This window comes from Schistocerca cancellata, unplaced genomic scaffold (genome assembly GCF_023864275.1).
Source record: "Schistocerca cancellata isolate TAMUIC-IGC-003103 unplaced genomic scaffold, iqSchCanc2.1 HiC_scaffold_1170, whole genome shotgun sequence".
Classification (NCBI taxonomy): domain Eukaryota; kingdom Metazoa; phylum Arthropoda; class Insecta; order Orthoptera; family Acrididae; genus Schistocerca; species Schistocerca cancellata.
In genome coordinates, this window is record NW_026047169.1 from 107,196 (window position 1) to 126,312 (window position 19,117).

Genomic DNA, 19,117 nt, shown 5'->3' on the forward strand with positions numbered 1-19,117 from the left:
ACTAGAGCAGCGCTGTGCCGTGCCATGGAAAGGTGCGAAACCAAGGACAGAAGACACAGAATTTTTGTTTACAAATTTGCACGTGTACACTGCTACAAAACAATAAGCCCGGACGTATTTCGGAACATTTCTGCCGCTTAATACTGTTTTGTTATTTCCAGAGACACTTTGGAAATCTTCCTTGGCACACGCTTCTTCAAACTGAGTTCCCTAATATCGTATCTTTTGTTTATTACAACAGATTTAAGTCATTGTGGAAACATCTTTGTCGCATCGGAAAGGTAGCGTGAAGAGACGGCTGGCAGGGCTGGCGACAAGAAAGCAAAATATGAAGACAGCCAGAGGTCCCAGGCAGTCGCCGATCCGAATACTAACGTTGTTGCTTAACTTGGGTGATGGCACGAGAACGGTTGTTTTTTTTTTTATTTATTTATTTATTTAGTTACTTTTCGGAATTTAGCACTGCTGCGTAACAGTAGGCTCTGGCGCATTTCAAGAACACATCTGTCGATTGGTAGTGTTTTGTCATTTTCAACGAGTTCCTAGCACTCTTCCTTCGCGCATTCTTACTCAAACCGAGTTCATTACCGTAATTTCGTATCTTACGTTTAATACAGTACTTTAAAATGCTTGTGGAAGCATCTTTGTCGACACCTGAAAGTTATTATGAAAAGAGGCCTGGCAGGTGTAGCGACGTAAAAATGAAAAAATGAGAAAGAGCCAACAGCACGCGGTGTTCCCAGGCGGTCACCCATCCAAGTACTAACCGCGCCCGATGTTGCTTAACTTCGGTGAACGGACGAGAACCGGTGTAGTCAACATGGTATGGCCGTTGGCGTCCTTATACTGTAGCCGCACCACGGAGGAAGCATTCGCCTCTTCTCCCAACACACGCAATCGCCGCTTTCCGTGGCACATTTGACGCAAAGCGCGTCTTTCCACCTCGAAGGTGGCGCGGAGTGCGCGCTCGCCTCGGCGTCTCATAGGCGACTGCCGAACGTAGGTGAGACGCACAACACAGCTGCTCGATGCACCGCCTGTCATTCGTTTGGTGCGTGCGGCCTCCGACACCCACTGGCGACGCGCCTTGTTCCTGTTATCCGGCGCAGGGCTTGCGCGCGGCCGGGCGGCGGGGGCACTGCGCGGGGTGTTGCAGTGTCCTGCTGGACCGACGGAAGCTTTCTCACCTGCCTGACACACGCCGCGCTTCCAGATTTATGCGTAATTTGCGCGGTGCATTTGCATTCGCGCCTGTCCCCCCTCCCGTCCCGACTTGTCCCGACTTTGCTCGACTGCCGCTCGCTGCCGCTCGGGTCGCGGCCCATATGACAGCACAAGCACGAGAAACATCTGCGAGACGGGCGCGGGCCTGACCGGCGTGTCCGAGACGCCGTGGGCGGCCGTTCGGAGCTACTAGAGCAGCGCTGTGCCGTGCCATGGAAAGGTGCGAAACCAAGGACAGAAGACACAGAATTTTTGTTTACAAATTTGCACGTGTACACTGCTACAAAACAATAAGCCCGGACGTATTTCGGAACATTTCTGCCGCTTAATACTGTTTTGTTATTTCCAGAGACACTTTGGAAATCTTCCTTGGCACACGCTTCTTCAAACTGAGTTCCCTAATATCGTATCTTTTGTTTATTACAACAGATTTAAGTCATTGTGGAAACATCTTTGTCGCATCGGAAAGGTAGCGTGAAGAGACGGCTGGCAGGGCTGGCGACAAGAAAGCAAAATATGAAGACAGCCAGAGGTCCCAGGCAGTCGCCGATCCGAATACTAACGTTGTTGCTTAACTTGGGTGATGGCACGAGAACGGTTGTTTTTTTTTTTATTTATTTATTTATTTAGTTACTTTTCGGAATTTAGCACTGCTGCGTAACAGTAGGCTCTGGCGCATTTCAAGAACACATCTGTCGATTGGTAGTGTTTTGTCATTTTCAACGAGTTCCTAGCACTCTTCCTTCGCGCATTCTTACTCAAACCGAGTTCATTACCGTAATTTCGTATCTTACGTTTAATACAGTACTTTAAAATGCTTGTGGAAGCATCTTTGTCGACACCTGAAAGTTATTATGAAAAGAGGCCTGGCAGGTGTAGCGACGTAAAAATGAAAAAATGAGAAAGAGCCAACAGCACGCGGTGTTCCCAGGCGGTCACCCATCCAAGTACTAACCGCGCCCGATGTTGCTTAACTTCGGTGAACGGACGAGAACCGGTGTAGTCAACATGGTATGGCCGTTGGCGTCCTTATACTGTAGCCGCACCACGGAGGAAGCATTCGCCTCTTCTCCCAACACACGCAATCGCCGCTTTCCGTGGCACATTTGACGCAAAGCGCGTCTTTCCACCTCGAAGGTGGCGCGGAGTGCGCGCTCGCCTCGGCGTCTCATAGGCGACTGCCGAACGTAGGTGAGACGCACAACACAGCTGCTCGATGCACCGCCTGTCATTCGTTTGGTGCGTGCGGCCTCCGACACCCACTGGCGACGCGCCTTGTTCCTGTTATCCGGCGCAGGGCTTGCGCGCGGCCGGGCGGCGGGGGCACTGCGCGGGGTGTTGCAGTGTCCTGCTGGACCGACGGAAGCTTTCTCACCTGCCTGACACACGCCGCGCTTCCAGATTTATGCGTAATTTGCGCGGTGCATTTGCATTCGCGCCTGTCCCCCCTCCCGTCCCGACTTGTCCCGACTTTGCTCGACTGCCGCTCGCTGCCGCTCGGGTCGCGGCCCATATGACAGCACAAGCACGAGAAACATCTGCGAGACGGGCGCGGGCCTGACCGGCGTGTCCGAGACGCCGTGGGCGGCCGTTCGGAGCTACTAGAGCAGCGCTGTGCCGTGCCATGGAAAGGTGCGAAACCAAGGACAGAAGACACAGAATTTTTGTTTACAAATTTGCACGTGTACACTGCTACAAAACAATAAGCCCGGACGTATTTCGGAACATTTCTGCCGCTTAATACTGTTTTGTTATTTCCAGAGACACTTTGGAAATCTTCCTTGGCACACGCTTCTTCAAACTGAGTTCCCTAATATCGTATCTTTTGTTTATTACAACAGATTTAAGTCATTGTGGAAACATCTTTGTCGCATCGGAAAGGTAGCGTGAAGAGACGGCTGGCAGGGCTGGCGACAAGAAAGCAAAATATGAAGACAGCCAGAGGTCCCAGGCAGTCGCCGATCCGAATACTAACGTTGTTGCTTAACTTGGGTGATGGCACGAGAACGGTTGTTTTTTTTTTTATTTATTTATTTATTTAGTTACTTTTCGGAATTTAGCACTGCTGCGTAACAGTAGGCTCTGGCGCATTTCAAGAACACATCTGTCGATTGGTAGTGTTTTGTCATTTTCAACGAGTTCCTAGCACTCTTCCTTCGCGCATTCTTACTCAAACCGAGTTCATTACCGTAATTTCGTATCTTACGTTTAATACAGTACTTTAAAATGCTTGTGGAAGCATCTTTGTCGACACCTGAAAGTTATTATGAAAAGAGGCCTGGCAGGTGTAGCGACGTAAAAATGAAAAAATGAGAAAGAGCCAACAGCACGCGGTGTTCCCAGGCGGTCACCCATCCAAGTACTAACCGCGCCCGATGTTGCTTAACTTCGGTGAACGGACGAGAACCGGTGTAGTCAACATGGTATGGCCGTTGGCGTCCTTATACTGTAGCCGCACCACGGAGGAAGCATTCGCCTCTTCTCCCAACACACGCAATCGCCGCTTTCCGTGGCACATTTGACGCAAAGCGCGTCTTTCCACCTCGAAGGTGGCGCGGAGTGCGCGCTCGCCTCGGCGTCTCATAGGCGACTGCCGAACGTAGGTGAGACGCACAACACAGCTGCTCGATGCACCGCCTGTCATTCGTTTGGTGCGTGCGGCCTCCGACACCCACTGGCGACGCGCCTTGTTCCTGTTATCCGGCGCAGGGCTTGCGCGCGGCCGGGCGGCGGGGGCACTGCGCGGGGTGTTGCAGTGTCCTGCTGGACCGACGGAAGCTTTCTCACCTGCCTGACACACGCCGCGCTTCCAGATTTATGCGTAATTTGCGCGGTGCATTTGCATTCGCGCCTGTCCCCCCTCCCGTCCCGACTTGTCCCGACTTTGCTCGACTGCCGCTCGCTGCCGCTCGGGTCGCGGCCCATATGACAGCACAAGCACGAGAAACATCTGCGAGACGGGCGCGGGCCTGACCGGCGTGTCCGAGACGCCGTGGGCGGCCGTTCGGAGCTACTAGAGCAGCGCTGTGCCGTGCCATGGAAAGGTGCGAAACCAAGGACAGAAGACACAGAATTTTTGTTTACAAATTTGCACGTGTACACTGCTACAAAACAATAAGCCCGGACGTATTTCGGAACATTTCTGCCGCTTAATACTGTTTTGTTATTTCCAGAGACACTTTGGAAATCTTCCTTGGCACACGCTTCTTCAAACTGAGTTCCCTAATATCGTATCTTTTGTTTATTACAACAGATTTAAGTCATTGTGGAAACATCTTTGTCGCATCGGAAAGGTAGCGTGAAGAGACGGCTGGCAGGGCTGGCGACAAGAAAGCAAAATATGAAGACAGCCAGAGGTCCCAGGCAGTCGCCGATCCGAATACTAACGTTGTTGCTTAACTTGGGTGATGGCACGAGAACGGTTGTTTTTTTTTTTATTTATTTATTTATTTAGTTACTTTTCGGAATTTAGCACTGCTGCGTAACAGTAGGCTCTGGCGCATTTCAAGAACACATCTGTCGATTGGTAGTGTTTTGTCATTTTCAACGAGTTCCTAGCACTCTTCCTTCGCGCATTCTTACTCAAACCGAGTTCATTACCGTAATTTCGTATCTTACGTTTAATACAGTACTTTAAAATGCTTGTGGAAGCATCTTTGTCGACACCTGAAAGTTATTATGAAAAGAGGCCTGGCAGGTGTAGCGACGTAAAAATGAAAAAATGAGAAAGAGCCAACAGCACGCGGTGTTCCCAGGCGGTCACCCATCCAAGTACTAACCGCGCCCGATGTTGCTTAACTTCGGTGAACGGACGAGAACCGGTGTAGTCAACATGGTATGGCCGTTGGCGTCCTTATACTGTAGCCGCACCACGGAGGAAGCATTCGCCTCTTCTCCCAACACACGCAATCGCCGCTTTCCGTGGCACATTTGACGCAAAGCGCGTCTTTCCACCTCGAAGGTGGCGCGGAGTGCGCGCTCGCCTCGGCGTCTCATAGGCGACTGCCGAACGTAGGTGAGACGCACAACACAGCTGCTCGATGCACCGCCTGTCATTCGTTTGGTGCGTGCGGCCTCCGACACCCACTGGCGACGCGCCTTGTTCCTGTTATCCGGCGCAGGGCTTGCGCGCGGCCGGGCGGCGGGGCACTGCGCGGGGTGTTGCAGTGTCCTGCTGGACCGACGGAAGCTTTCTCACCTGCCTGACACACGCCGCGCTTCCAGATTTATGCGTAATTTGCGCGGTGCATTTGCATTCGCGCCTGTCCCCCCTCCCGTCCCGACTTGTCCCGACTTTGCTCGACTGCCGCTCGCTGCCGCTCGGGTCGCGGCCCATATGACAGCACAAGCACGAGAAACATCTGCGAGACGGGCGCGGGCCTGACCGGCGTGTCCGAGACGCCGTGGGCGGCCGTTCGGAGCTACTAGAGCAGCGCTGTGCCGTGCCATGGAAAGGTGCGAAACCAAGGACAGAAGACACAGAATTTTTGTTTACAAATTTGCACGTGTACACTGCTACAAAACAATAAGCCCGGACGTATTTCGGAACATTTCTGCCGCTTAATACTGTTTTGTTATTTCCAGAGACACTTTGGAAATCTTCCTTGGCACACGCTTCTTCAAACTGAGTTCCCTAATATCGTATCTTTTGTTTATTACAACAGATTTAAGTCATTGTGGAAACATCTTTGTCGTTTGTCGCATCGGAAAGGTAGCGTGAAGAGACGGCTGGCAGGGCTGGCGACAAGAAGCAAATATGAAGACAGCCAGAGGTCCCAGGCAGTCGCCGATCCGAATACTAACGTTGTTTGCTTAACTTGGGTGATGGCACGAGAACGGTTGTTTTTTTTTTTATTTATTTATTTATTTAGTTACTTTCGAGAATTTAGCACTGCTGCGTAACAGTAGGCTCTGGCGCATTTCAAGAACACATCTGTCGATTGGTAGTGTTTTGTCATTTTCAACGAGTTCCTAGCACTCTTCCTTCGCGCATTCTTACTCAAACCGAGTTCATTACCGTAATTTCGTATCTTACGTTTAATACAGTACTTTAAAATGCTTGTGGAAGCATCTTTGCGACACCTGAAAGTTATTATGAAAAGAGGCCCTGGCAGGTGTAGCGACGTAAGAAATGAAAAAATGAGAAAGAGCCAACAGCACGCGGTGTTCCCAGGCGTCACCCATCCAAGTACTAACCGGCGCCCGATGTTGCTTAACTTCGGTGAACGGACGAGAACTCGGTGTAGTCAACATGGTATGGCCGTTGGCGTCCTTATACTGTAGCTCGCACCACGGAGGAAGCATTCGCCTCTTCTCCCACACGCAATCGCCGCTTTCCGTGGCACATTTGACGCAAAGCGCGTCTTTCCACCTCGAAGGTGGCGCGGAGTGCGCGCTCGCCTCGGCGTCTCATAGGCGACTGCCGAACGTAGGTGAGACGCACAACACAGCTGCTCGATGCACCGCCTGTCATTCGTTTGGTGCGTGCGGCCTCCGACACCCACTGGCGACGCGCCTTGTTCCTGTTATCCGGCGCAGGGCTTGCGCGCGGCCGGGCGGCGGGGGCACTGCGCGGGGTGTTGCAGTGTCCTGCTGGACCGACGGAAGCTTTCTCACCTGCCTGACACACGCCGCGCTTCCAGATTTATGCGTAATTTGCGCGGTGCATTTGCATTCGCGCCTGTCCCCCCTCCCGTCCCGACTTGTCCCGACTTTGCTCGACTGCCGCTCGCTGCCGCTCGGGTCGCGGCCCATATGACAGCACAAGCACGAGAAACATCTGCGAGACGGGCGCGGGCCTGACCGGCGTGTCCGAGACGCCGTGGGCGGCCGTTCGGAGCTACTAGAGCAGCGCTGTGCCGTGCCATGGAAAGGTGCGAAACCAAGGACAGAAGACACAGAATTTTTGTTTACAAATTTGCACGTGTACACTGCTACAAAACAATAAGCCCGGACGTATTTCGGAACATTTCTGCCGCTTAATACTGTTTTGTTATTTCCAGAGACACTTTGGAAATCTTCCTTGGCACACGCTTCTTCAAACTGAGTTCCCTAATATCGTATCTTTTGTTTATTACAACAGATTTAAGTAATTGTGGAAACATCTTTGTCGCATCGGAAAGGTAGCGTGAAGAGACGGCTGGCAGGGCTGGCGACAAGAAAGCAAAATATGAAGACAGCCAGAGGTCCCAGGCAGTCGCCGATCCGAATACTAACGTTGTTGCTTAACTTGGGTGATGGCACGAGAACGGTTGGTTTTTTTTTATTTATTTATTTATTTAGTTACTTTTCGGAATTTAGCACTGCTGCGTAACAGTAGGCTCTGGCGCATTTCAAGAACACATCTGTCGATTGGTAGTGTTTTGTCATTTTCAACGAGTTCCTAGCACTCTTCCTTCGCGCATTCTTACTCAAACCGAGTTCATTACCGTAATTTCGTATCTTACGTTTAATACAGTACTTTAAAATGCTTGTGGAAGCATCTTTGTCGACACCTGAAAGTTATTATGAAAAGAGGCCTGGCAGGTGTAGCGACGTAAAAATGAAAAAATGAGAAAGAGCCAACAGCACGCGGTGTTCCCAGGCGGTCACCCATCCAAGTACTAACCGCGCCCGATGTTGCTTAACTTCGGTGATCGGACGAGAACCGGTGTAGTCAACATGGTATGGCCGTTGGCGTCCTTATACTGTAGCCGCACCACGGAGGAAGCATTCGCCTCTTCTCCCAACACACGCAATCGCCGCTTTCCGTGGCACATTTGACGCAAAGCGCGTCTTTCCACCTCGAAGGTGGCGCGGAGTGCGCGCTCGCCTCGGCGTCTCATAGGCGACTGCCGAACGTAGGTGAGACGCACAACACAGCTGCTCGATGCACCGCCTGTCATTCGTTTGGTGCGTGCGGCCTCCGACACCCACTGGCGACGCGCCTTGTTCCTGTTATCCGGCGCAGGGCTTGCGCGCGGCCGGGCGGCGGGGGCACTGCGCGGGGTGTTGCAGTGTCCTGCTGGACCGACGGAAGCTTTCTCACCTGCCTGACACACGCCGCGCTTCCAGATTTATGCGTAATTTGCGCGGTGCATTTGCATTCGCGCCTGTCCCCCCTCCCGTCCCGACTTGTCCCGACTTTGCTCGACTGCCGCTCGCTGCCGCTCGGGTCGCGGCCCATATGACAGCACAAGCACGAGAAACATCTGCGAGACGGGCGCGGGCCTGACCGGCGTGTCCGAGACGCCGTGGGCGGCCGTTCGGAGCTACTAGAGCAGCGCTGTGCCGTGCCATGGAAAGGTGCGAAACCAAGGACAGAAGACACAGAATTTTTGTTTACAAATTTGCACGTGTACACTGCTACAAAACAATAAGCCCGGACGTATTTCGGAACATTTCTGCCGCTTAATACTGTTTTGTTATTTCCAGAGACACTTTGGAAATCTTCCTTGGCACACGCTTCTTCAAACTGAGTTCCCTAATATCGTATCTTTTGTTTATTACAACAGATTTAAGTAATTGTGGAAACATCTTTGTCGCATCGGAAAGGTAGCGTGAAGAGACGGCTGGCAGGGCTGGCGACAAGAAAGCAAAATATGAAGACAGCCAGAGGTCCCAGGCAGTCGCCGATCCGAATACTAACGTTGTTGCTTAACTTGGGTGATGGCACGAGAACGGTTGGTTTTTTTTTATTTATTTATTTATTTAGTTACTTTTCGGAATTTAGCACTGCTGCGTAACAGTAGGCTCTGGCGCATTTCAAGAACACATCTGTCGATTGGTAGTGTTTTGTCATTTTCAACGAGTTCCTAGCACTCTTCCTTCGCGCATTCTTACTCAAACCGAGTTCATTACCGTAATTTCGTATCTTACGTTTAATACAGTACTTTAAAATGCTTGTGGAAGCATCTTTGTCGACACCTGAAAGTTATTATGAAAAGAGGCCTGGCAGGTGTAGCGACGTAAAAATGAAAAAATGAGAAAGAGCCAACAGCACGCGGTGTTCCCAGGCGGTCACCCATCCAAGTACTAACCGCGCCCGATGTTGCTTAACTTCGGTGATCGGACGAGAACCGGTGTAGTCAACATGGTATGGCCGTTGGCGTCCTTATACTGTAGCCGCACCACGGAGGAAGCATTCGCCTCTTCTCCCAACACACGCAATCGCCGCTTTCCGTGGCACATTTGACGCAAAGCGCGTCTTTCCACCTCGAAGGTGGCGCGGAGTGCGCGCTCGCCTCGGCGTCTCATAGGCGACTGCCGAACGTAGGTGAGACGCACAACACAGCTGCTCGATGCACCGCCTGTCATTCGTTTGGTGCGTGCGGCCTCCGACACCCACTGGCGACGCGCCTTGTTCCTGTTATCCGGCGCAGGGCTTGCGCGCGGCCGGGCGGCGGGGGCACTGCGCGGGGTGTTGCAGTGTCCTGCTGGACCGACGGAAGCTTTCTCACCTGCCTGACACACGCCGCGCTTCCAGATTTATGCGTAATTTGCGCGGTGCATTTGCATTCGCGCCTGTCCCCCCTCCCGTCCCGACTTGTCCCGACTTTGCTCGACTGCCGCTCGCTGCCGCTCGGGTCGCGGCCCATATGACAGCACAAGCACGAGAAACATCTGCGAGACGGGCGCGGGCCTGACCGGCGTGTCCGAGACGCCGTGGGCGGCCGTTCGGAGCTACTAGAGCAGCGCTGTGCCGTGCCATGGAAAGGTGCGAAACCAAGGACAGAAGACACAGAATTTTTGTTTACAAATTTGCACGTGTACACTGCTACAAAACAATAAGCCCGGACGTATTTCGGAACATTTCTGCCGCTTAATACTGTTTTGTTATTTCCAGAGACACTTTGGAAATCTTCCTTGGCACACGCTTCTTCAAACTGAGTTCCCTAATATCGTATCTTTTGTTTATTACAACAGATTTAAGTAATTGTGGAAACATCTTTGTCGCATCGGAAAGGTAGCGTGAAGAGACGGCTGGCAGGGCTGGCGACAAGAAAGCAAAATATGAAGACAGCCAGAGGTCCCAGGCAGTCGCCGATCCGAATACTAACGTTGTTGCTTAACTTGGGTGATGGCACGAGAACGGTTGGTTTTTTTTTATTTATTTATTTATTTAGTTACTTTTCGGAATTTAGCACTGCTGCGTAACAGTAGGCTCTGGCGCATTTCAAGAACACATCTGTCGATTGGTAGTGTTTTGTCATTTTCAACGAGTTCCTAGCACTCTTCCTTCGCGCATTCTTACTCAAACCGAGTTCATTACCGTAATTTCGTATCTTACGTTTAATACAGTACTTTAAAATGCTTGTGGAAGCATCTTTGTCGACACCTGAAAGTTATTATGAAAAGAGGCCTGGCAGGTGTAGCGACGTAAAAATGAAAAAATGAGAAAGAGCCAACAGCACGCGGTGTTCCCAGGCGGTCACCCATCCAAGTACTAACCGCGCCCGATGTTGCTTAACTTCGGTGATCGGACGAGAACCGGTGTAGTCAACATGGTATGGCCGTTGGCGTCCTTATACTGTAGCCGCACCACGGAGGAAGCATTCGCCTCTTCTCCCAACACACGCAATCGCCGCTTTCCGTGGCACATTTGACGCAAAGCGCGTCTTTCCACCTCGAAGGTGGCGCGGAGTGCGCGCTCGCCTCGGCGTCTCATAGGCGACTGCCGAACGTAGGTGAGACGCACAACACAGCTGCTCGATGCACCGCCTGTCATTCGTTTGGTGCGTGCGGCCTCCGACACCCACTGGCGACGCGCCTTGTTCCTGTTATCCGGCGCAGGGCTTGCGCGCGGCCGGGCGGCGGGGGCACTGCGCGGGGTGTTGCAGTGTCCTGCTGGACCGACGGAAGCTTTCTCACCTGCCTGACACACGCCGCGCTTCCAGATTTATGCGTAATTTGCGCGGTGCATTTGCATTCGCGCCTGTCCCCCCTCCCGTCCCGACTTGTCCCGACTTTGCTCGACTGCCGCTCGCTGCCGCTCGGGTCGCGGCCCATATGACAGCACAAGCACGAGAAACATCTGCGAGACGGGCGCGGGCCTGACCGGCGTGTCCGAGACGCCGTGGGCGGCCGTTCGGAGCTACTAGAGCAGCGCTGTGCCGTGCCATGGAAAGGTGCGAAACCAAGGACAGAAGACACAGAATTTTTGTTTACAAATTTGCACGTGTACACTGCTACAAAACAATAAGCCCGGACGTATTTCGGAACATTTCTGCCGCTTAATACTGTTTTGTTATTTCCAGAGACACTTTGGAAATCTTCCTTGGCACACGCTTCTTCAAACTGAGTTCCCTAATATCGTATCTTTTGTTTATTACAACAGATTTAAGTAATTGTGGAAACATCTTTGTCGCATCGGAAAGGTAGCGTGAAGAGACGGCTGGCAGGGCTGGCGACAAGAAAGCAAAATATGAAGACAGCCAGAGGTCCCAGGCAGTCGCCGATCCGAATACTAACGTTGTTGCTTAACTTGGGTGATGGCACGAGAACGGTTGGTTTTTTTTTATTTATTTATTTATTTAGTTACTTTTCGGAATTTAGCACTGCTGCGTAACAGTAGGCTCTGGCGCATTTCAAGAACACATCTGTCGATTGGTAGTGTTTTGTCATTTTCAACGAGTTCCTAGCACTCTTCCTTCGCGCATTCTTACTCAAACCGAGTTCATTACCGTAATTTCGTATCTTACGTTTAATACAGTACTTTAAAATGCTTGTGGAAGCATCTTTGTCGACACCTGAAAGTTATTATGAAAAGAGGCCTGGCAGGTGTAGCGACGTAAAAATGAAAAAATGAGAAAGAGCCAACAGCACGCGGTGTTCCCAGGCGGTCACCCATCCAAGTACTAACCGCGCCCGATGTTGCTTAACTTCGGTGATCGGACGAGAACCGGTGTAGTCAACATGGTATGGCCGTTGGCGTCCTTATACTGTAGCCGCACCACGGAGGAAGCATTCGCCTCTTCTCCCAACACACGCAATCGCCGCTTTCCGTGGCACATTTGACGCAAAGCGCGTCTTTCCACCTCGAAGGTGGCGCGGAGTGCGCGCTCGCCTCGGCGTCTCATAGGCGACTGCCGAACGTAGGTGAGACGCACAACACAGCTGCTCGATGCACCGCCTGTCATTCGTTTGGTGCGTGCGGCCTCCGACACCCACTGGCGACGCGCCTTGTTCCTGTTATCCGGCGCAGGGCTTGCGCGCGGCCGGGCGGCGGGGGCACTGCGCGGGGTGTTGCAGTGTCCTGCTGGACCGACGGAAGCTTTCTCACCTGCCTGACACACGCCGCGCTTCCAGATTTATGCGTAATTTGCGCGGTGCATTTGCATTCGCGCCTGTCCCCCCTCCCGTCCCGACTTGTCCCGACTTTGCTCGACTGCCGCTCGCTGCCGCTCGGGTCGCGGCCCATATGACAGCACAAGCACGAGAAACATCTGCGAGACGGGCGCGGGCCTGACCGGCGTGTCCGAGACGCCGTGGGCGGCCGTTCGGAGCTACTAGAGCAGCGCTGTGCCGTGCCATGGAAAGGTGCGAAACCAAGGACAGAAGACACAGAATTTTTGTTTACAAATTTGCACGTGTACACTGCTACAAAACAATAAGCCCGGACGTATTTCGGAACATTTCTGCCGCTTAATACTGTTTTGTTATTTCCAGAGACACTTTGGAAATCTTCCTTGGCACACGCTTCTTCAAACTGAGTTCCCTAATATCGTATCTTTTGTTTATTACAACAGATTTAAGTAATTGTGGAAACATCTTTGTCGCATCGGAAAGGTAGCGTGAAGAGACGGCTGGCAGGGCTGGCGACAAGAAAGCAAAATATGAAGACAGCCAGAGGTCCCAGGCAGTCGCCGATCCGAATACTAACGTTGTTGCTTAACTTGGGTGATGGCACGAGAACGGTTGGTTTTTTTTTATTTATTTATTTATTTAGTTACTTTTCGGAATTTAGCACTGCTGCGTAACAGTAGGCTCTGGCGCATTTCAAGAACACATCTGTCGATTGGTAGTGTTTTGTCATTTTCAACGAGTTCCTAGCACTCTTCCTTCGCGCATTCTTACTCAAACCGAGTTCATTACCGTAATTTCGTATCTTACGTTTAATACAGTACTTTAAAATGCTTGTGGAAGCATCTTTGTCGACACCTGAAAGTTATTATGAAAAGAGGCCTGGCAGGTGTAGCGACGTAAAAATGAAAAAATGAGAAAGAGCCAACAGCACGCGGTGTTCCCAGGCGGTCACCCATCCAAGTACTAACCGCGCCCGATGTTGCTTAACTTCGGTGATCGGACGAGAACCGGTGTAGTCAACATGGTATGGCCGTTGGCGTCCTTATACTGTAGCCGCACCACGGAGGAAGCATTCGCCTCTTCTCCCAACACACGCAATCGCCGCTTTCCGTGGCACATTTGACGCAAAGCGCGTCTTTCCACCTCGAAGGTGGCGCGGAGTGCGCGCTCGCCTCGGCGTCTCATAGGCGACTGCCGAACGTAGGTGAGACGCACAACACAGCTGCTCGATGCACCGCCTGTCATTCGTTTGGTGCGTGCGGCCTCCGACACCCACTGGCGACGCGCCTTGTTCCTGTTATCCGGCGCAGGGCTTGCGCGCGGCCGGGCGGCGGGGGCACTGCGCGGGGTGTTGCAGTGTCCTGCTGGACCGACGGAAGCTTTCTCACCTGCCTGACACACGCCGCGCTTCCAGATTTATGCGTAATTTGCGCGGTGCATTTGCATTCGCGCCTGTCCCCCCTCCCGTCCCGACTTGTCCCGACTTTGCTCGACTGCCGCTCGCTGCCGCTCGGGTCGCGGCCCATATGACAGCACAAGCACGAGAAACATCTGCGAGACGGGCGCGGGCCTGACCGGCGTGTCCGAGACGCCGTGGGCGGCCGTTCGGAGCTACTAGAGCAGCGCTGTGCCGTGCCATGGAAAGGTGCGAAACCAAGGACAGAAGACACAGAATTTTTGTTTACAAATTTGCACGTGTACACTGCTACAAAACAATAAGCCCGGACGTATTTCGGAACATTTCTGCCGCTTAATACTGTTTTGTTATTTCCAGAGACACTTTGGAAATCTTCCTTGGCACACGCTTCTTCAAACTGAGTTCCCTAATATCGTATCTTTTGTTTATTACAACAGATTTAAGTCATTGTGGAAACATCTTTGTCGCATCGGAAAGGTAGCGTGAAGAGACGGCTGGCAGGGCTGGCGACAAGAAAGCAAAATATGAAGACAGCCAGAGGTCCCAGGCAGTCGCCGATCCGAATACTAACGTTGTTGCTTAACTTGGGTGATGGCACGAGAACGGTTGGTTTTTTTTTATTTATTTATTTATTTAGTTACTTTTCGGAATTTAGCACTGCTGCGTAACAGTAGGCTCTGGCGCATTTCAAGAACACATCTGTCGATTGGTAGTGTTTTGTCATTTTCAACGAGTTCCTAGCACTCTTCCTTCGCGCATTCTTACTCAAACCGAGTTCATTACCGTAATTTCGTATCTTACGTTTAATACAGTACTTTAAAATGCTTGTGGAAGCATCTTTGTCGACACCTGAAAGTTATTATGAAAAGAGGCCTGGCAGGTGTAGCGACGTAAAAATGAAAAAATGAGAAAGAGCCAACAGCACGCGGTGTTCCCAGGCGGTCACCCATCCAAGTACTAACCGCGCCCGATGTTGCTTAACTTCGGTGATCGGACGAGAACCGGTGTAGTCAACATGGTATGGCCGTTGGCGTCCTTATACTGTAGCCGCACCACGGAGGAAGCATTCGCCTCTTCTCCCAACACACGCAATCGCCGCTTTCCGTGGCACATTTGACGCAAAGCGCGTCTTTCCACCTCGAAGGTGGCGCGGAGTGCGCGCTCGCCTCGGCGTCTCATAGGCGACTGCCGAACGTAGGTGAGACGCACAACACAGCTGCTCGATGCACCGCCTGTCATTCGTTTGGTGCGTGCGGCCTCCGACACCCACTGGCGACGCGCCTTGTTCCTGTTATCCGGCGCAGGGCTTGCGCGCGGCCGGGCGGCGGGGGCACTGCGCGGGGTGTTGCAGTGTCCTGCTGGACCGACGGAAGCTTTCTCACCTGCCTGACACACGCCGCGCTTCCAGATTTATGCGTAATTTGCGCGGTGCATTTGCATTCGCGCCTGTCCCCCCTCCCGTCCCGACTTGTCCCGACTTTGCTCGACTGCCGCTCGCTGCCGCTCGGGTCGCGGCCCATATGACAGCACAAGCACGAGAAACATCTGCGAGACGGGCGCGGGCCTGACCGGCGTGTCCGAGACGCCGTGGGCGGCCGTTCGGAGCTACTAGAGCAGCGCTGTGCCGTGCCATGGAAAGGTGCGAAACCAAGGACAGAAGACACAGAATTTTTGTTTACAAATTTGCACGTGTACACTGCTACAAAACAATAAGCCCGGACGTATTTCGGAACATTTCTGCCGCTTAATACTGTTTTGTTATTTCCAGAGACACTTTGGAAATCTTCCTTGGCACACGCTTCTTCAAACTGAGTTCCCTAATATCGTATCTTTTGTTTATTACAACAGATTTAAGTAATTGTGGAAACATCTTTGTCGCATCGGAAAGGTAGCGTGAAGAGACGGCTGGCAGGGCTGGCGACAAGAAAGCAAAATATGAAGACAGCCAGAGGTCCCAGGCAGTCGCCGATCCGAATACTAACGTTGTTGCTTAACTTGGGTGATGGCACGAGAACGGTTGGTTTTTTTTTATTTATTTATTTATTTAGTTACTTTTCGGAATTTAGCACTGCTGCGTAACAGTAGGCTCTGGCGCATTTCAAGAACACATCTGTCGATTGGTAGTGTTTTGTCATTTTCAACGAGTTCCTAGCACTCTTCCTTCGCGCATTCTTACTCAAACCGAGTTCATTACCGTAATTTCGTATCTTACGTTTAATACAGTACTTTAAAATGCTTGTGGAAGCATCTTTGTCGACACCTGAAAGTTATTATGAAAAGAGGCCTGGCAGGTGTAGCGACGTAAAAATGAAAAAATGAGAAAGAGCCAACAGCACGCGGTGTTCCCAGGCGGTCACCCATCCAAGTACTAACCGCGCCCGATGTTGCTTAACTTCGGTGATCGGACGAGAACCGGTGTAGTCAACATGGTATGGCCGTTGGCGTCCTTATACTGTAGCCGCACCACGGAGGAAGCATTCGCCTCTTCTCCCAACACACGCAATCGCCGCTTTCCGTGGCACATTTGACGCAAAGCGCGTCTTTCCACCTCGAAGGTGGCGCGGAGTGCGCGCTCGCCTCGGCGTCTCATAGGCGACTGCCGAACGTAGGTGAGACGCACAACACAGCTGCTCGATGCACCGCCTGTCATTCGTTTGGTGCGTGCGGCCTCCGACACCCACTGGCGACGCGCCTTGTTCCTGTTATCCGGCGCAGGGCTTGCGCGCGGCCGGGCGGCGGGGGCACTGCGCGGGGTGTTGCAGTGTCCTGCTGGACCGACGGAAGCTTTCTCACCTGCCTGACACACGCCGCGCTTCCAGATTTATGCGTAATTTGCGCGGTGCATTTGCATTCGCGCCTGTCCCCCCTCCCGTCCCGACTTGTCCCGACTTTGCTCGACTGCCGCTCGCTGCCGCTCGGGTCGCGGCCCATATGACAGCACAAGCACGAGAAACATCTGCGAGACGGGCGCGGGCCTGACCGGCGTGTCCGAGACGCCGTGGGCGGCCGTTCGGAGCTACTAGAGCAGCGCTGTGCCGTGCCATGGAAAGGTGCGAAACCAAGGACAGAAGACACAGAATTTTTGTTTACAAATTTGCACGTGTACACTGCTACAAAACAATAAGCCCGGACGTATTTCGGAACATTTCTGCCGCTTAATACTGTTTTGTTATTTCCAGAGACACTTTGGAAATCTTCCTTGGCACACGCTTCTTCAAACTGAGTTCCCTAATATCGTATCTTTTGTTTATTACAACAGATTTAAGTCATTGTGGAAACATCTTTGTCGCATCGGAAAGGTAGCGTGAAGAGACGGCTGGCAGGGCTGGCGACAAGAAAGCAAAATATGAAGACAGCCAGAGGTCCCAGGCAGTCGCCGATCCGAATACTAACGTTGTTGCTTAACTTGGGTGATGGCACGAGAACGGTTGGTTTTTTTTTATTTATTTATTTATTTAGTTACTTTTCGGAATTTAGCACTGCTGCGTAACAGTAGGCTCTGGCGCATTTCAAGAACACATCTGTCGATTGGTAGTGTTTTGTCATTTCAACGAGTTCCTAGCACTCTTCCTTCGCGCATTCTTACTCAAACCGAGTTCATTACCGTAATTTCGTATCTTACGTTTAATACAGTACTTTAAAATGCTTGTGGAAGCATCTTTGTCGACACCTGAAAGTTATTATGAAAAGAGGCCTGGCAGGTGTAGCGACGTAAAAATGAAAAAATGAGAAAGAGCCAACAGCACGCGGTGTTCCCAGGCGGTCACCCATCCAAGTACTAACCGCGCCCGATGTTGCTTAACTTCGGTGATCGGACGAGAACCGGTGTAGTCAACATGGTATGGCCGTTGGCGTCCTTATACTGTAGCCGCACCACGGAGGAAGCATTCGCCTCTTCTCCCAACACACGCAATCGCCGCTTTCCGTGGCACATTTGACGCAAAGCGCGTCTTTCCACCTCGAAGGTGGCGCGGAGTGCGCGCTCGCCTCGGCGTCTCATAGGCGACTGCCGAACGTAGGTGAGACGCACAACACAGCTGCTCGATGCACCGCCTGTCATTCGTTTGGTGCGTGCGGCCTCCGACACCCACTGGCGACGCGCCTTGTTCCTGTTATCCGGCGCAGGGCTTGCGCGCGGCCGGGCGGCGGGGGCACTGCGCGGGGTGTTGCAGTGTCCTGCTGGACCGACGGAAGCTTTCTCACCTGCCTGACACACGCCGCGCTTCCAGATTTATGCGTAATTTGCGCGGTGCATTTGCATTCGCGCCTGTCCCCCCTCCCGTCCCGACTTGTCCCGACTTTGCTCGACTGCCGCTCGCTGCCGCTCGGGTCGCGGCCCATATGACAGCACAAGCACGAGAAACATCTGCGAGACGGGCGCGGGCCTGACCGGCGTGTCCGAGACGCCGTGGGCGGCCGTTCGGAGCTACTAGAGCAGCGCTGTGCCGTGCCATGGAAAGGTGCGAAACCAAGGACAGAAGACACAGAATTTTGTTTACAAATTTGCACGTGTACACTGCTACAAAACAATAAGCCCGGACGTATTTCGGAACATTTCTGCCGCTTAATACTGTTTTGTTATTTCCAGAGACACTTTGGAAATCTTCCTTGGCACACGCTTCTTCAAACTGAGTTCCCTAATATCGTATCTTTTGTTTATTACAACAGATTTAAGTAATTGTGGAAACATCTTTGTCGCATCGGAAAGGTAGCGTGAAGAGACGGCTGGCAGGGCTGGCGACAAGAAAGCAAAATATGAAGACAGCCAGAGGTCCCAGGCAGTCGCCGATCCGAATACTAACGTTGTTGCTTAACTTGGGTGATGGCACGAGAACGGTTGGTTTTTTTTTATTTATTTATTTATTTAGTTACTTTTCGGAATTTAGCACTGCTGCGTAACAGTAGGCTCTGGCGCATTTCAAGAACACATCTGTCGATTGGTAGTGTTTTGTCATTTTCAACGAGTTCCTAGCACTCTTCCTTCGCGCATTCTTACTCAAACCGAGTTCATTACCGTAATTTCGTATCTTACGTTTAATACAGTACTTTAAAATGCTTGTGGAAGCATCTTTGTCGACACCTGAAAGTTATTATGAAAAGAGGCCTGGCAGGTGTAGCGACGTAAAAATGAAAAAATGAGAAAGAGCCAACAGCACGCGGTGTTCCCAGGCGGTCACCCATCCAAGTACTAAC

The 19,117-nt window shown here is 52.0% G+C and overlaps 12 non-coding genes and 1 pseudogene across 12 annotated transcripts; all 13 read right to left on the bottom strand.

The window, feature by feature from the left end:
* Positions 1-718: 718 nt before the first annotated feature.
* LOC126161035 (5S ribosomal RNA) lies at positions 719-837 on the bottom strand. The gene has a single exon (XR_007534709.1). It is a non-coding gene; the product is annotated as a 5S ribosomal RNA (ribosomal RNA).
* A 1,293-nt stretch (positions 838-2,130) lies between these two features.
* On the bottom strand, positions 2,131-2,249 carry LOC126161036 (5S ribosomal RNA). Its single transcript, XR_007534710.1, has one exon. It is a non-coding gene; the product is annotated as a 5S ribosomal RNA (ribosomal RNA).
* Positions 2,250-3,542: 1,293 nt separating this feature from the next.
* On the bottom strand, positions 3,543-3,661 carry LOC126161037 (5S ribosomal RNA). The gene has a single exon (XR_007534711.1). It is a non-coding gene; the product is annotated as a 5S ribosomal RNA (ribosomal RNA).
* Positions 3,662-4,954: 1,293 nt separating this feature from the next.
* On the bottom strand, positions 4,955-5,073 carry LOC126161038 (5S ribosomal RNA). Its single transcript, XR_007534712.1, has one exon. It is a non-coding gene; the product is annotated as a 5S ribosomal RNA (ribosomal RNA).
* Positions 5,074-6,372: 1,299 nt separating this feature from the next.
* LOC126161192 (5S ribosomal RNA) lies at positions 6,373-6,492 on the bottom strand (annotated as a pseudogene).
* A 1,290-nt stretch (positions 6,493-7,782) lies between these two features.
* LOC126160999 (5S ribosomal RNA) lies at positions 7,783-7,901 on the bottom strand. Its single transcript, XR_007534677.1, has one exon. It is a non-coding gene; the product is annotated as a 5S ribosomal RNA (ribosomal RNA).
* Positions 7,902-9,193: 1,292 nt separating this feature from the next.
* Positions 9,194-9,312, bottom strand: LOC126161001 (5S ribosomal RNA). Its single transcript, XR_007534678.1, has one exon. It is a non-coding gene; the product is annotated as a 5S ribosomal RNA (ribosomal RNA).
* Positions 9,313-10,604: 1,292 nt separating this feature from the next.
* Positions 10,605-10,723, bottom strand: LOC126161002 (5S ribosomal RNA). Its single transcript, XR_007534679.1, has one exon. It is a non-coding gene; the product is annotated as a 5S ribosomal RNA (ribosomal RNA).
* Positions 10,724-12,015: 1,292 nt separating this feature from the next.
* LOC126161003 (5S ribosomal RNA) lies at positions 12,016-12,134 on the bottom strand. Its single transcript, XR_007534680.1, has one exon. It is a non-coding gene; the product is annotated as a 5S ribosomal RNA (ribosomal RNA).
* A 1,292-nt stretch (positions 12,135-13,426) lies between these two features.
* LOC126161004 (5S ribosomal RNA) lies at positions 13,427-13,545 on the bottom strand. The gene has a single exon (XR_007534681.1). It is a non-coding gene; the product is annotated as a 5S ribosomal RNA (ribosomal RNA).
* A 1,292-nt stretch (positions 13,546-14,837) lies between these two features.
* LOC126161005 (5S ribosomal RNA) lies at positions 14,838-14,956 on the bottom strand. The gene has a single exon (XR_007534682.1). It is a non-coding gene; the product is annotated as a 5S ribosomal RNA (ribosomal RNA).
* A 1,292-nt stretch (positions 14,957-16,248) lies between these two features.
* Positions 16,249-16,367, bottom strand: LOC126161007 (5S ribosomal RNA). Its single transcript, XR_007534684.1, has one exon. It is a non-coding gene; the product is annotated as a 5S ribosomal RNA (ribosomal RNA).
* Positions 16,368-17,658: 1,291 nt separating this feature from the next.
* LOC126161008 (5S ribosomal RNA) lies at positions 17,659-17,777 on the bottom strand. Its single transcript, XR_007534685.1, has one exon. It is a non-coding gene; the product is annotated as a 5S ribosomal RNA (ribosomal RNA).
* Positions 17,778-19,117: the final 1,340 nt, after the last annotated feature.